Raw genomic sequence first — 16,676 nt, 5'->3', positions numbered from 1 at the left:
CTGATGCCACACGCCCCAGTTCGTGCGCGCTGGCTCTCCAGAGGGAGGGGGCACGGGGGCGGGGCTGGCGGGGCGCAGGCAGCGCGTCGCGCGCCGCCCGGAAAGCGTAAGCGCGGGCTCCCGGGGGCGGCTTTGAGGGGCCGGCTCTGGGGGCGGAGCTGAGCTTCTGGAGGCAGGGTAAACTCTTGAGCTCTTGTGGTGAAATTACTTTTAGTAATAGTTAATCTTTTATGATTGTTGACTTTTACTGGGGCCTGTCTTTTGTCTTTGTGGTAACATTCTCTTGGCGGGGGAGGAGAAATAAATTGAGAAAGCCTACTGCAACCCTTTGGTCTGCGCGGCGCAAGCCGTGTGGCGGCAGAGTGGGCGGGGCGGCGTGCTCCCCGCGCCTTATTCGGGTGGGGCGCGCGCCTGGGGGCGGGGCGAGACCGCCAGAGTGAGCTCGCTTTCCCCGGGGCTGGCGCGCCAGGCCCCCGGGGGCGGCCCCGCCGGGGAAAACGTGGGAAACGCGTGAGGGGTGGCAGGCTGTTTGTGGGCTTCATCTTTGGCGTCTGTCACATCTGTGGAGACCTCTTAAATTACCCTGACTGGGCACGGAAAAAACGAAGTCCGCGAGACACCATGTTACAAAAGGGAAAGTAGGATGAAGAGGGAACTGACGCGGCGGGGTCGCCGGGAGTTCTGCCCTAACCACTGCGAAGAAGCGGGGGCGAGCAGTTGGCTTGCTCTCCTCCAGTTTTCCCAGCCCAGCCCCGAAGCCGTTTCCTTCAACTCGGGGAAGCGAACGTCCCGGCGCCTCCCCTGAGGGTCCCTGAGGCGCGGGCGACCACCTCTGCCCCTTCCCTCAGGCTCGGGCCTGCCCCGCGCGCCGCGACGCGTTGCTGCGGTGGTAGCCATGGGCACCCGGGGCTGCCGGGTGCTCCACACGCAGGAACCCTGGTCCAGATTCACGCCAGACAGAAAATAACTCGGAAATGCTGAACTACAGCGCCTTGTTTGAGTATAAGTTTTAGAGGACCCAGACGCTACAATAGCTGAAATGTGTAATTATCATGCTTGTTAGTTTTAGCTCGAGAATAGTTGAAATGAGGGGTAGTTATTCTGATGGACGAGTGATTCCTGATGTGATATTAAATATCTGGGATTTTAACTGAGTTAATTGTAGGGACTGAACAGTGATTTTTAGAAGACCTGTTTACTGGCACGTATAAATCAATTCTGAGGAACTTAATGAGAAACGTCTATACTGGATTGTCAGATGCATTTCTGAGTTGTTCTAAGCAGCTGTTTGATTGTAAAGGGCAGAGCCATTCTCTTGAGAAGAATTGTTGAAGTCAGTGTTTTCACCTTCGTGATGTAAGAATTCAAACTTTGAAAATAAAACCTTTGTACAATTTATATTCAACATAGAAGTGATGTTTAAATGATGTTACACTGACTACAGACAAACTAGTCTGTAGAAGATTTAGTCTTCAAAGCCTGTAGAAAGTGACTGTTTAAGAAATTTGACTACTAAAACGAGGGACTTTTTGCCACCTTTGGCAGAAATTTGTTTAACTGCCTTCAAAGCATCCCAGAATTCCATACAATGTGAAGTTGTGAGTAAAATCTCAAATGAGGATTTTGAAAGAAAAGAGTTTGGTATGATTTATCTGGAGGTGTCAGCTCTACTATTGCTGCTGCTGCTGCAGCTGAATTGTAAACTAGGCAAGTTATTACTAAACTGCAAATTTCTTATCCCTAACATCTTTTCTACCTGGCCTGTAGATCTGTTCAATTAATACCAGATAATTTATGTGGAATTGCTTTAAAACAATAAAAGCACTACATATGTGTTTATATTTATGGTTAGAGTGAATGATTCCATTGTCGTTCTTGCCAGTGATTAAGCTGAGGAAATTGAGGCGTAATGAGAGACTAGGGGACCAGTAACAGGATTAAAGAGGTATTGCTTCTATGTATAGAAAAGATCTCTGAAGTTCTTAAACTATTTTCAGCCTCCAAATCTTTGGAATTGTATAGGTATAATTTGAAGAGTAGAAATAAAAAAAGGTTATTAACCTGTGTAAGTTGAATATTGAAAAATACTTGCTTTGTATCTAAATATTTTAATTTGTTTAAAAGCCCTGATATTTCTTTTCAGTTAAGTTTTCTAGACTTTTATCAAGAAGGGTAGTCTTCAAGAACTTAATACATTCCTCAAGGTGGTGGAGGTGGAGGGCAGGAGGCTTAGAGCTATATGGAATAACTCAGAATGTCCTAAAGTACCATGTGAGGGTTTAGAAAAAGATCAGTAAATGAATGCTAATGTACATTACCCACCTATCCTATAAACTACAGAATGCTTTTGGCTAGTGGATTATAAGCTAATACCCAAATTTCTTCCCTGTAAATTTAAGTAATGACAGTTAATGTGATTTCCAGTACATTGTAAAATGTCAATTTACAATAGCTCTTTTAAATGTATGTAATGGAATTGAATATCATGCTATTTTGATATGCATCGTATGTTTTTTAAAAATGAGCTAGCTCTTTGACAGTCAAACTTTTACATTACATTACTATTATATCTCCTACAGCAGTGGTACTCATGGAATATAGCCTCGTGGTGTGAGGGTGAGGACATTTGGCAATATCTGGAAACATTTTTGGTGTCATAAATAGAAAGTGGGGGCTACTGGCATCTAGTGGGAAGAGTCCAGGATTATTTCAAAATAGCCTGCATTGTGCAAGGCAAGTCCCAACAAAAAAGAATTAACCAGCACAAAATGTCAATAGTGCTGTGCTATTGAGAAACTGTGACCTATAGAATTCTACTGTTAGGTAGTATGGTTTTAGGCATGAGAGTCTTACTGGTTATTATTTCTTTCCTGCAGAAAAAAAAAAAAAACGTGTAGATACGCATTTATTGCATATCTTGTGATCATAATATTATGAACATTGTCAATTCAGAAAAATTTATCATTATAACTATTATTAGTATACAGCTAATCAAAATATAAGTATCAATTTTGAATATTATAAAAAGTAATATTGAAATACATTTCTTAAGAAATTGGGCTTTTTATCATTTAGGTAAAGCTTTCTTGGATGAGTATTATTTATTGCTAGAATCTGATAGAGTTCAATATCAATTCTTTTTCTCTTTTTCAGTTTTAGAGATGAAAAGGCTAAATAAAACATCTTGTTCATGTAAGTTGAGAGGAGTAAAAATATTATACATTAATGTCGTCCAGTACTTTTTATTCCTTCAGTGTTGTTTGCCAAAGATCATTAGTGACATTGATCTATCAGAATATCCTTAATGACATATCGATTAGGCTCTCCAGTTTAGTTTGGTTTGGAAGCAAAGCATTGGAATCCCGACTTGGAAAATGATTCCTTATTGAGTTATTAACTTTCTCAGTATTGACTGTTTAGTGCCCTGGCAGTTATTTAATGGAACAATGCATCATAGTAAATTTAAAATGGTTAAGAGATATTCCTTTTGTAAAGGCCAAAAGGGCAATACTCTGCGTTCTTAAGTACCCCAGTGTCTGATTTAAGTGGTTGTTTATTTGTAATTGTTGGATGGGTAGATGGATGAACAATTGAAACAATGAACACTTTAGGATTAAATATTATTGGGACAATTCAAACTAGAAATGACAGTTGATAATAAAGAAGCTGTTGAGAACATTCTTGATATATTCCAAAAACAAATCTAACAGTTTACACAAGGTTTGGATGTGAGAGAAGAAAAAGCATCAGCTATCACTGTATGGTTTTTGTCCTAAACTACTAGAAGAGTTACAATTTACTGAGATGGGGAGGATTGAAGGAAACGGAAGAGGAAGATAACAAGTAAAATTTTTCACATCTATTTTTTTCAGTGCCACATTTGTGTTTCTGAACTTAATTTAGCTGTTGAACCTATAGTTATCTATTAAAGTATAAATATTACTTTCAGTCTAATTAAAAGACTTATACATTTTCCCACAAAATGTTAGTCTTTTCCCTGTTTCTAACACCAATGCCTAGAATTTAGACACTTGACAATGTCAGTTGTAACTCTTCTACTAAGTAATGTTAATTACCTGGTTTATGTACATTAGATGTACCTTAAGGACAGGTTTTATAGTTAAAAGCTGTTCAATGTTTCAATAGAATTCTAAATACATGTTATTCTATTTTAAATAAATTTTTAATCAATAATGCCATACACAGGTATTTTTTAAGACTGGCTTAATATCAAACAGTTGACTCCACTGGATATGAAAATAGACTTCTCAATTTCACAAACACCAAACCATGATTTTGCCTTTGATAATTGAATCATAGAGTTTTCTGACTTGGTTAGAATAATTCAAATGAGTTCAAATGCAACTGCAGTTTGTAACTCTTGACTTATGTTAATTCAAATTAACATACAACGTTACACAGTTTTCTCCCTTGACTAGGCTAATCCAGAGAAGCACATTTTTCTCTTAGTAAATGTTTAATAATTCTAGTTTTTTTCCAGTTTGTTTTAGCAGAGAAAATAAGATAGACAAAGACAAAAAAATTAATACCACTTCAGTGAGAGGTCACTTATATATCCAATTGTTAAGATCTTTTGAAAAGTAAAACCAAAACCTATGTAAATGAACATTGTTATTATCTATTTTGAGTTGGCATACATACTGAAAATGCCCGTTACTCAGTTCTACCCAAGTACAAGTTTCTGTAGGTTTGGGTTCTCAGTCTAGTGGAGGAGACAGATACATACATACTAAATTTTATTACATGTTTATGATAAATATTGAGATATAAGCAAATATTAAAGGGTCATAAACAACAAATTCCTGTAGCTACAGACATTATCTTTGCATTGATAGCACTATTCTTAGGAGAGTAGGTTTTGTGCACTAGGGTAATTTTGCTTCTTTTTTTCTTGACAGTCTATTTTCCTCATAAGCCTCACATGCTATGTCTCCTACTCTTTGAAACTACTGGCTTATGCAAGTGATGTTCCTGCCACCTCTGCTGGATGATGACAGCTGCAGCCTACTGCTCTTCTCTCTAAGCAAGCATTCCAGAAAGCTTGGAGAACCCCAACTGCCCTTTTCAGAGCTACAGCATCTTCTGGGTAGCTAAAGCTCAGACTTCTAAGTATGGATCCCTTCGTGGAAACCACAGTTTAGGTAAAAAACCTGCCATAGTCTCCACCGTAATGGCTGTGCCAGTTAAAAAGAGCCACAGCTGAGGAAGGCTATTTACATTTTGTACTTGAATATCAAACATAGTGTGTATTTAGTATGAATAATTATGTGGTTGAGATATGTTGACTTTTTTGTTTTTTTCCTTATAACAGGGTTTATAAACACTGTAGGTAAGTAATCAAGAATTGCCATTTTCAAACCTAAAGATTCTGGTCACCAATTCTTGTGTGGGAAGTATACGTGCATGGGAGGGCATTGCTTGCATCAACAAGCAATTCTTCTTTGACACCAGCTTAGTGCCCTACAATTTAACTCAATTCTGACACCATCAGATTCCATAGATCAAGGGCATAGTCCCATAAGACTGTCCTTCACTTCAGAAGAAAATTATGAGCCCAGGTTGTTACCTGTGCATCGGATGACCAGCTACAAATCAGAGGTTCCCTGAACCCCTCCTTAGGTTACATGGTAGGGGGTCAGTCCTACAAGACTTTCCCTCCCACTTCACAAGCCTGTTGTAAGTCCAGGTTATCATCTGTGCTTCTCACCCTGTGCCTTCCTTGTGTTTGATTAATCTGCTAGAGCAGCTCACAAAACTCAGAGAAACATTTTACTCACTAGATTACTGGTTTATTATAAAAGAATATAACTCAGGAACAGCCAGATAGAAGAGATACATAGGCAAGGTATGGGAAAAGGGCTCAGAACTTCTATGCCCTCCTCAAGTGTGCCCTCCCCTAGACTCTACATGTTCACCAACCCAGGAATTCACTGAACCCTATCCTTTTAGGGTTTTATGAAGGCCTCTCATTACATAGTCACAGCTGATTAAATCATTGGCCATTGGTGATTGGTTCAACCTCCAGCCCCTTTCCTCTTCCCTGTCCCATTATCAAGGGGTAGGACTGAAAGTTCCAACCTTCTATTCAGGTGGGTTCCCCTAGCAACCAGCAGCATCCTTATGTGCTTTGCGAAAATCACCTGATTAACATAAATCCAGTTGTAGTAGAAGGGAGGTATTTATGAATAACAGGACACCCATTTCACCATGATGGCTCCTAAGTGATTTCAATAACTGCAGACAAAAGACCAAATACTATAACAAAAGGTGTTCACATTGCTCTCTGCTCAGGAAATTCCAAGGTTTGGAACCAGGTCAGGAGCCTAAGACCAAATATGTATTTCTTATTATAAATCACAATATCATAGGAACTAACTGGTGATGTCTTATCATCTAGTATAATCTAATTACACAGTATGCCCAGTAGAACTGAGTTCAGAATAGATGTAACTGATTCACTGGTCTTTGTGATTTGACAGACCATCTATTACTTTTCTGTCCTCCTTGTGCTATTATATATTTTCTGTGGAAAGTAGATTGATATACAGGGTGTTTTCCATTTCCCTCCCCCTGCCCTCGCCCTCAGGAAATAGTAAAGCCTTAGTTATTTTTTGAGAAGTTGTTACTGAACCAAATTTGGGTCCACTTGCCTGCCTCACAGCAAAGCCAATCTACTGACATTGGGTTGTAGTGAAGGAAAGGACAGCATTTATTTGCAGGGACCCAAGCCAGGAGAAATGGTAGCTTGTGCATAAAAGACCCGAACTCCTGGATGACATTCAGGGAAGGGTTTTTAAAGGCAATGTTTTGGGTGAGAGTTGCAGCTTGTGGACTTTCTTCTGATAGCTTGGTGATGCAGTAACAGGGTGACCTTTCAGTAATCTTAGCCAGCAACCTGGTTCCATCCAGTCTGGGATCTGTGGCTTGTGGTCATCATGTTATCACCATCTTCCATTTGGTTGGGGGTATTAGTCTATACAGAACAACTCAAAGATATGCATCTGATTGTTACGTATATCCTTTGAGGAAGAACTAGGGTTTTATTTTATCACCGAATTATTGTTTAGGCTGTTATTACTTATCCAGCTTAACTGCTGTTCCTTTGTTTCTGCGTTCCCTCACTTTCCTAATTAGTAATGATTTGAGTTTGCTCTTTGGAACTGAGGGAAATCCTGGGAGGCTGAAGCTTTTTTCTGCAATCAAGAAAAAAGAGACAGGGAGAGGCTTTTGTATCCAGGAAGGCCCCAAAGGGTCCTGCTCAGTTTGAAAGTCAAGAATTAAAATTTTAAATCACATCAAAGGAAACAGAAATATTACATATTCCTTTATTATAACTAAGCTTCCTTAAAGATTTGCCTGCTACTTAGAAAATATAATTTAAATAGTTATACATAAGAAAATATATTGTGTGGTGATCTAATCAATGATAAGACCATTAGAATTTACTGATAAACTAAAAATAGCAACTTAGTGGATTAAACTGGAATATCAAAATAATTTTTATTTTTATAAATGTTACATCATTTTAATGTAAGATAGCACCTAATTGCAGCTATCAGTTTGCAGACTCAACAGTAAATACAGTAATTGAAGTTTTATAATTTATTTAAAAAGAAGCTTTAAACCCTATACAAAGGCACATTTTAATCCTTTTTTGTGGTAGGTTTTCATTCCTAAGTCTTTGAGACACTAGTACTTAATATTGAACTGTAGATAATGAACAGCATTTTAAGAAACAGTTATGTAATCTCCAATATCAAGAGAGAAAAAAAATTTAGTGCTGAAGTCATAAATACCAAGGTGATGACCAATAGTAAATAGTAAAACCTTTCTATAAAAATTATTAAATTATAACATGTATTTTTATTCATTTTTTGGAATGCTATCAAAATGACTACCAATGAATTACTTTTTTTTAACCTTGTTTTCACTCTTAAAACAAAGTAATTGCAAAGGAAATTTCAGAGAAAATACTAAAAAAAAAAAAGTGTTTTAAAATTACTTTCAAATTCCACAGATATTTTTAAGTCACAGCTCAATGTGCAGCTTAATCCTCAGCAAGACTCTAGGTCAGCCTTCTACAGTTCTCTGCAGTACTTTCTATACATTATTATATTTCCTCAACATTATCATATCTTGCAAATTCTAGAAAATTTGGCATCCTCAAACACCAAACGCTTGGTGTGACTGCTGATTTCTGTCTGGGTACCCTTCCACATGCTCCAACCTGGGAACTCCAGAAATGAACTTGGACAAAAATAGAGCTTACCTTCCTTATTTCCTTTTTAACAGGGTCATTGGTCACTATTCTGTGCTGACATTGTCCAGAGTCTGAAAACCATTGTTTAATGTATTTTGTCCAGTTTTCTGTTTGTTTTGGCGGGAGGATAAAATCTGGTCCCTGTTACTCCATCATGGTTCAGAATGTAATATTTTGAAATTACATTCCTTTTGAGAAGGCACAAATTTTCCCATTTTACCACTAAACTGTTCACACTACATATAGTTTTAGAATGAAGAGTTTCACAAACATTTATGTCACTTGCTTAGACTCGAAAGATGGATGAGTTTGCAACTGAATTCTAGTGTGGCCTTTCCAGTCAGCTTTCTCTAATTCTTAGAGTTTTCTTCTTTACAGTATCAGAGTTCCTACAACAACTGTTCAAACGAAAATGACAAAAATAATACAGAGGGTGATCCAAATCCAAAAAGAAAAAGACACTTTTCACAAGGAAGCCAAAAAACCTGTAGAAACCTGATACCTAGATACATTTAATTTACTGAACAAAACTCTTAGCTTCTCTAAGATGTTTACATTCAAGATTCTTAAAGTTTTCCCAGGAACAATAGGTATATACTTGATTTACATTTGCTTTGCGGGCACATTTTTATGGCTGTCTTAGAAAAACAGTCTAAAGGTAAATTTAACCTCTTAAAAAGCAGGCATACTTACAACATTTAAATGACATTTTTCCCAGTCTGTGTTAATCAAGGGTTCAAAAGTATCTTACAGTATCACCTTTTTGCATGTGGTATAATAGAAAAATATTTGTTCTTTGCCTCCATTTCCTAGCACAAAACTAAAACTTTTAGGATTTCCTTCCTAATAAGGCAGGCCCTTAGACAGCTTCATGATAGCAGCTGGTCACCAGAGGGCCAATCCATGATTAAAAGCTTGGAACTTTTGTTACCCAGAAATTAGGTTTGCCTCTTGGTTGAGTGTCAAGCCAAAAGACACAAGAAAGTCAAAGAGTGGGAGAAGAATTTATTTCTTGCAGCAAGTAAGGAGGACACCAGGAATCTTTCTCAAAGCATTGTCTCCCCAAACAGCAAAATTGGGGAGGTTTTAAGCCAAGGGTACATGCATACTTATGAAGGGGCTTGGGCAATGTATGCATATTCATGAAGGGGCTTAAGCAGGGAAGAATTCAGCATAGAATTGGGGCAAATTGATCAAGTCCAAGTTTTAGTTGACTAAAGTTACAAGGGTCAGAAAAGGTCAACATTCATCATTCCTTAGGTTCCAACCAGTCTGAGGTCTCAGCATGTAGTTATCGTCTTCCACCTGGATGGCGACCTTAACCCAGAACTCAAAAATACGTATCAAAATGTTATGTATATCCCTTGAGGAGGAACTTGTACTCTGTTTTATCACAGAACTATTGTTTCTTGACTATTTTTCCTTTATTCCTCCATTCCCTCATTTCTTTTAAGATCATTAATAAGTGAGACCTGTTAAGGGCAAGCATTGTGGCCAAGCTTAGATCACAAAATGGCTTAGGCCAGAAATGACTTCTCTTATGTCAAGAAAGTCATGCCTGATTCTCTTTCTCTGGGGAACCCCTACCTTATCTGCTTACACTTTTAGTACCCCCTCCCAACTTCCAGGATGAGGAGAGGGGCTGGCAATTGAGTTAATTACCCATTTCCAGTAATTTAATTAATCATGTCCATGTAATGAAACTTCCTTAAAAACCCCTGATCAGTGAAGTTTGGAGAGCTTTTCAGTTGGTGAACTCACTGAGGTGCTGGGAGGTTAATACATCCAGAGAAGTCATGAAAGCTTCACACCCCTACTCCTATACCTTGTCCTACACATCTCTTCCATTTGACTGTTCCTGAGTTATATCTTCTATAATAAATCAGTAGTCATAAGTAAATGTTTTCCTGAGTTCTGTGAGTTGTTCTGGTGAGTTACCAAACCTATAGAGAGGGTTGAGGAAACCCTTGAATGTTTAGTCTGCTGAGCAGTAATGTGAGTAGCTTTGGCACCCCATCTGTGGCCAGCTTCCCGAGTGGATGCATTCTTGAAACTGAGACACTTGTAGTTCCTGATGCTAACTCTAGTTGCTGGTGTCAGAGTTGAATTGAATTGTTGGAAACCTAGTTGATAAAAGAATTAGTTGATGTTAAAAAGAAATATCTATTTTTCCATGGATGGTTGTTATGGGCTGAATTGTGTTTAATTAAAATTCATATGTTGAAATCCTAACCCCCAATCCTCAGAATGTAATCATAGTTGGAAATAAGGTCTTTAAAGAGATGATTAAGTTAAAATGAGGCCATTAGGATGGATCCTAATCCAATCTGACTGTGTCCTTATAAGAAGAGGAAATTTGGACAGATAAATGGATACCTGAGGGCGTGCACACACTAAGAAAAGACCATGTGAAGAGGCAGCAAGAGTGCAGCCATCTGCAAGACAAAGAGGTCTCAGAGGAAATCAATATTGCTAGCACCTTGATCTTAGACATCCAGCCTCCAGAACTTTGAGAAAATAAATTTCTATTATTTAAGCCACTCAATCTATGGTATTTTCTTATGGCAGCCCTAGCAAGCTAACATAACAATTTGTTACTCCTTTTTCATTTCTATTGATTTGAGATGTTTATTTCAAGCCTGAGTCTTTAGTCTGGAAATTTTAGGAGCACATTAACTAGTATCCCTTTCTCATTCTATCCAAACCTAAGGATTTGAATCATGATTTTCAAACTTTAAAGCTCACCATATAAATCATACATCAGAATTAGAAGTATGAAATATTAAAAGGAGGACAATTGAGAGCACAGAACAAAAATAAAAATGGTTGGAAAGCATAAAAGACAAGAACAGAGAACTGAAAGACACATACTGAAGACCCAACACTGAATAACAAGAGTTCCAAAAGGAGGAAGAGGAAATGATGGAGTAACATTTTATAGCAAAAAAAAAATTTATAGAAAAACAATACTCCCTAAACTGGAGAAATACATTCATCTGCTGAATAAAAGATCTCACTCAGGTAAGACTGATGAAAGAAAACCCTGTTTTGGAAAATAAAACCATAGACGCAAAATTTTAAATAAGACTTTGTTATTTACTAAGAATGACATTGCAGAAAATAAAGAGGGAATTTCCCACCAGCTATAGCAAAGCCAAGATAACTAATTTCTTAATACATCAAAATTATCATGATTTATTTTATACACTAGTATAATGAAAGCTCAATTCCAAGAATTACATTGTAGTCAACAGGGAAGAAAGGACTCAATTAATTAGATTAGTGACAATTAATGAGAAAGGAAATATCAGCAGTCACAAATTAGCAAGCAGAATAGCTACTTGAAAGATGTACTGCTATCTTACAATTATAAGGGGTTATAGAATCTTCATTAATATCTTAAGGAGCTATCATTTTGTTGAGATTTCACCTTTCTGTGCATACTGACTTTTAATACTATCTTGTTATGGACATACTAGAAATAATCTGGTTAAATTTCTGAGTTCCAATGATAAAGGAAAAAAACTGTAATTATCTTCCTTGGAAAAAGAATTAATCGTGAAGGGAAAAGAATCAGATCACTTTTTATTTACAATATTAAAAGCTACAAGAAAATTTAGTATCATTTATATTGAGAAAAAAGACTATGGTCCAATGACTCTAATATAACCAAAATATTACTTAGTCATCAAAGACAATTGTTTGGGAATATGTGAAGATTAATGGAATGTATCATTGAGTAGCACAACTGAGGAAATAGTAAAGGAAAGGACTGTAATCAAACAAAAAAATGGAGGAAAATACAGACATCAAGACATGGAAAGATGTACTAAATGAAAGAGCTCTGACGCATCTGTTACCTAAAGAAATATCTAAACAGAGATGCAGAGTGGCTGAATATGTGTAATATGAGTACTAACTCGATTCTTGAAATAAAAGTGGCATACTGCAAGGGGACCCTGATAATAGACTCTAACCAAAGGCAATTAAAATAGATCAGTAAATCCTAGGAGTTTGGGGGTGGAAAGGGAGAAGTAAGTGTTCTAAAGTGTTCATCCAGTGAAAGAACAGAGCACCTAGCAAACAAATAATTGGTTTCCTATTTTTATATAGCCCTTACTTTCATATACATTTCATTTTGTGTATATGAAAGTGATAATCACCTGTTGAGTGGAAAGTACAATAGGATTTCCTAACTAAAAAGAGGAAGAAGATTATAAATTTAATTAGGTCCCATTTGTTTATTTTTGCTTTTATTTCTATTGCCTGGGTAGACTGCCCTAGGAGAACATTGCTAAGATTTATGCCAGAGAATGTTTTACTTTTGCATTTCTGCAATGAAGACATACAAATGGCCGATACACACACGAAAAAAAATGCTCAGTATTGCTAATTATCAGAGAAATGCAAATCAAAACTACAATGAGGTATCACTTGACACCAATCAGAATGGCCTTCCTTCATTAAAAACTCCACAAATGATTAATACTGGAGAGGGTGTGGAGAAAAAGGAAGCCTTCAACATTGTTAATGGAAATAAATGTAGTTTGGTGCAGCTGTTATGGAAAATAGTATGATGATTTCTTAAAAAACTAAAAATAGAGTTACCATATGATCCAGCAGTCCCACTCCTGGGCTTATATCCAAAGGAAGCTCTAATTTGAAAAGGTGCATTCACCCCAGAGTTCATAGCAGCACAATTTACTGTATCTAAGACTTGAAAGCAACCTAAATGTCCACTGACAGATGACTGGATAAAGAAGTTGTGGTACACACACACACACACACACACACACAAAACGGAATGCTACTTAGCCATAAACAATAATAAAATAATGCCACTTGCAGCACCATGGATGGACCCGAAATTTGTCATACTAATTGAAGTAAGCCAGAAAGAAAGAATACCATGTGATACCACTTTCATGTGGAATCTAAAAAAATGACAGATGACGCAAGTGAACTTATTTGCAAAACAGAAACAAAATCACAGACATAGAAAACAAACTTATGGTTATCAGAGGGAAAAGAAAGTAGAAAGGGATAAATTGGGAGTTCAAGAGTTGCAGATACTACTGTATATGAAATAGATAACAAGTTTCTACTGTATAGCACAGAGGACTATTTCAATATCTTATAGTAACATATATGAAAAAGAATATGAAGAGGAATACATGTATGTACATACATGACTGAAACATGCTGTACATCAGAAATTGACCCAGCATTGTAAACTGACTATACTTCAATAAAAAATTAATTTAAAAAATTAAAATAAAAGAGGAAAATGATAAATAATAATAATGATTAAACAGGAAAACTAGTAATGGAAATATTTAAAAGGAAATAAGGAAAACTTAAAAAAAATACAAAGTGGGGTGAAAGGATTAAAACACACAAATGATTAAATTCCCCAATGTATAAAATAAATTCTCAGATTAAGTTGATAAAAACAAAACCTATCAATATATTCCTAAAACACACACAAACATATACATTTAAACAAACCAGTGAAGACTTCGAAATAAAAAATGGGAAAGGAGAGAAGCAATTGCATACAAAAAATTGAGGAAAGGGAACATTAACATCAGATAAAATAAAAAGATTTAAAGTACTAAACAAGATAAAGATTATGCAATGATAAAAGGCACAGTTTACAAAGAGAATATAACAATTATAAGCCAATTTTTAAGATATCTCTCAGCTTCAACTTTACCCTTCTATGTTTCATTTTGTGATGCTGGAACTAGAATTCTGGATATTGCCTTTCTGATTTGTCAGATTGCTCCCTGTTAAGCTCTGTCAATAGAGGGAAATAAGGGTGATCACAAGACAGGAAGAAGAGGAAAGAAACTCTTCCTTTTCTTACCATTTGCTTCTTGTTTCTATAAACATCACCCCAATAAAGATTCATTCTGGCAGTAACATTTCCTTACAACAGCAGCAGTTGACTGTAGTTTGCAATTTTTCAAATACCATGCTGATTGTGCCCCCTCAGGGAAACCAGTACCAATGGTGCTCCAGCTTCTCTTAGGACTACAGTCCCCTCATCTGAACTCAGAAATGCCAACACCAGCCAAGCAGTACACTCTTCTTTGGTCTCACAGATCTAGATATGATAGTTGATTCCTACAGTTTCTAGCTCTGTGATATTCAAGAGTTCCTTTTATACTTTCTTTAATATCTAATTGATTTTTTTATATTAAGTCATCTCACTTCAGTAACTGTATGGGATTGTGAGAAGATGGTAATAGAGATGGTAGCATAGGTTTGAGATCTTTTGAATTCCCACACAAAAGCACATTGCAACTAGATAACAAAGGCAAAAACAGTATTTGCAAACAAGACAACAGGTTTCCTCACAAGCCTCAGAATACAAGCAGGTGGAATAAGCCATCAGTAGTCACAAGACCTGTGTCCTATCAGTGTGTATGCCGGAAAAAGCAATGTGAAGCAGTGAGGCATCTGATGGACCTGAGAACAGAAAAAAGCCACATAAACTAAAAGGTATTCACTGGAAATTATGGTAACTCAATTTGAGAACAGTAGCTAAAACTGGGAGACATTTAGCATATTCCAATAATCAGAGATAAGTCTTAGTGTTGGCTTATTCCCATAAATTCTCATAACTGACACTAGGGCTCCCTTCAAGTACAAGATCTTATACTGAAGAGAAACTGCTGAGATGAAACAAAATTGTTCAGCATAGAAACAACTAAAATGAAAGAAAAAAAAATCCAGGTAAAAGGGAGACGGAAACAGAGCTGGAAACTGCACCAAGCAAGCAATTATAGTTTTACTAATATAGAAAACAACAGAAAAGGGAGCTCATGAGAAGTTAGAAAAACTATCTGACCCAAATCTTCTAAGAAGTTATGCAAAATAAATTTATTTAAAAATGATCATTGGAAAACTATTGAAGTCAAATACCATACAAGCAACTTTAAGAAAAGATGACAAGAAGAAATAGAATAATCCTGCAGGCAAAGAAAATACACTAAAAAGACATATTCATCATGTATGCAAATTGAAACATACCATGTCAAAATGACCTAAGAGACTTAATATTGCTTAATAAGAAGATACAAGATATGAAAAAACAACAAAAATTAGAGTTGAAAAACTTAGAAATTAGCTGATATAGTTCAAAAAGAAAGAAAAGAAAAAATATTTCAGAACTGAGGAATAAACTAGAAGAAAAAAATCACACACACACACACACACAAATCCAAGCACAACAAATAATGCCTTACAAGAAATAGTAGATTAAAGGGAGGTAGTTTTTAAAAAAACAACAACAAAATGAAGAAACAAAAAGGACTTGAGAGAAAATGATGAATATTGAAGATATTAATAGAAGATTCAACATACAGACACAGGAGTTCCTAAAAAAGAAAAAAAAATATATAAATAATAGAACAAAAATTAAAAACTTGCTGAAAAATATTGTTGTGAAATATACATTAAAAGAGCACACAATTGCCTGAGATTTTTAACCCAGAGCAAGACTGAGAAATACTCTAGTAAAATTATTGGACTTTAAAGAAAAAGAAAAAATAGTTTTGGGAACTCTAGAGAAAAGAGCACATATTTCATAAGGGCATCACATTATATTATCATCAGATTTTTTTAACAGCAGTGCTTTGTACCAGAAGAAATGGAGTAATATATTTAAATACTTAAATGGGATAAAAAAATAAGTGAGATAAAGCAAATGAACAATTATGATATATTCTAAATCTATCATTACTTGTGACCTTAAGAAAGAGGATTCTTAGTGTGGAAAGATCTAAAATAAGAAAGGTTCAGTAAAGACTATGTAGACCTGAATTTGAAAAATCTAATAAAAACATCACCAACAAGTAGCAAATAGCAACCCTAGCTTCCAGATTATACTTTTGACATATTATTTTCTTTTAAAGGAAACCTTGGCTTCTTCAAAATATGACTGATGCCAAGTCTATAGCAGAAAATATAAGAACATCTTGAAATACTGTATAGCAGAGAAACAATAGAATATTACAAAGGTCATGTCACAAGGATTCAGAAGTCAAATTGAGGCTCTAATTGACCATAGCTTGTATAAAAATTAAAATGGTTTGAGGCCAATAAAATATGTTTAAATTTGTGAGTTCATAATAAAATTACATAATATATTTTTAAAAGATTGTATTTGTCACTGTGGTAGGTCTTGAAAGATACATAGTTCTTATGACTTTTACTGTAGGTGGAAAAAGGGTCTTTGCACATGTGATTAAATTCAGAGTAATGAGATGGGAAGATTATCCTCAATTATCCAGGTGGGTCTTAAACATAATCACAAGTATTCCTAGGAGGGAGACAGAAGGAGATTTGACTACAGACAGCAAACAAGACTACCATGTGATGGAAACAC

At 36.2% G+C, this 16,676-nt stretch overlaps 1 protein-coding gene across 6 annotated transcripts in view; it reads left to right on the top strand.

The window, feature by feature from the left end:
• Positions 1–16,676, top strand: part of SLC9A9 (solute carrier family 9 member A9) — a 599,624-nt gene that overhangs the window by 166 nt on the left and 582,782 nt on the right. Inside the window, exons 2-4 of one of the 6 annotated variants that reach the window (XM_072958718.1) lie at positions 3,154–3,192; positions 4,920–5,162; positions 5,333–5,350. The gene's annotated coding sequence lies outside the window, so the exon portion shown is untranslated. The other 5 variants (XM_072958732.1, XM_072958737.1, XM_072958712.1 and 2 more) reach the window with 5 other exon arrangements.

Source organism: Vicugna pacos, chromosome 1 (assembly GCF_048564905.1).
Source record: "Vicugna pacos chromosome 1, VicPac4, whole genome shotgun sequence".
In the NCBI taxonomy this organism is placed as follows: domain Eukaryota; kingdom Metazoa; phylum Chordata; class Mammalia; order Artiodactyla; family Camelidae; genus Vicugna; species Vicugna pacos.
This window is presented reverse-complemented; position numbering and strand designations above follow the sequence as displayed.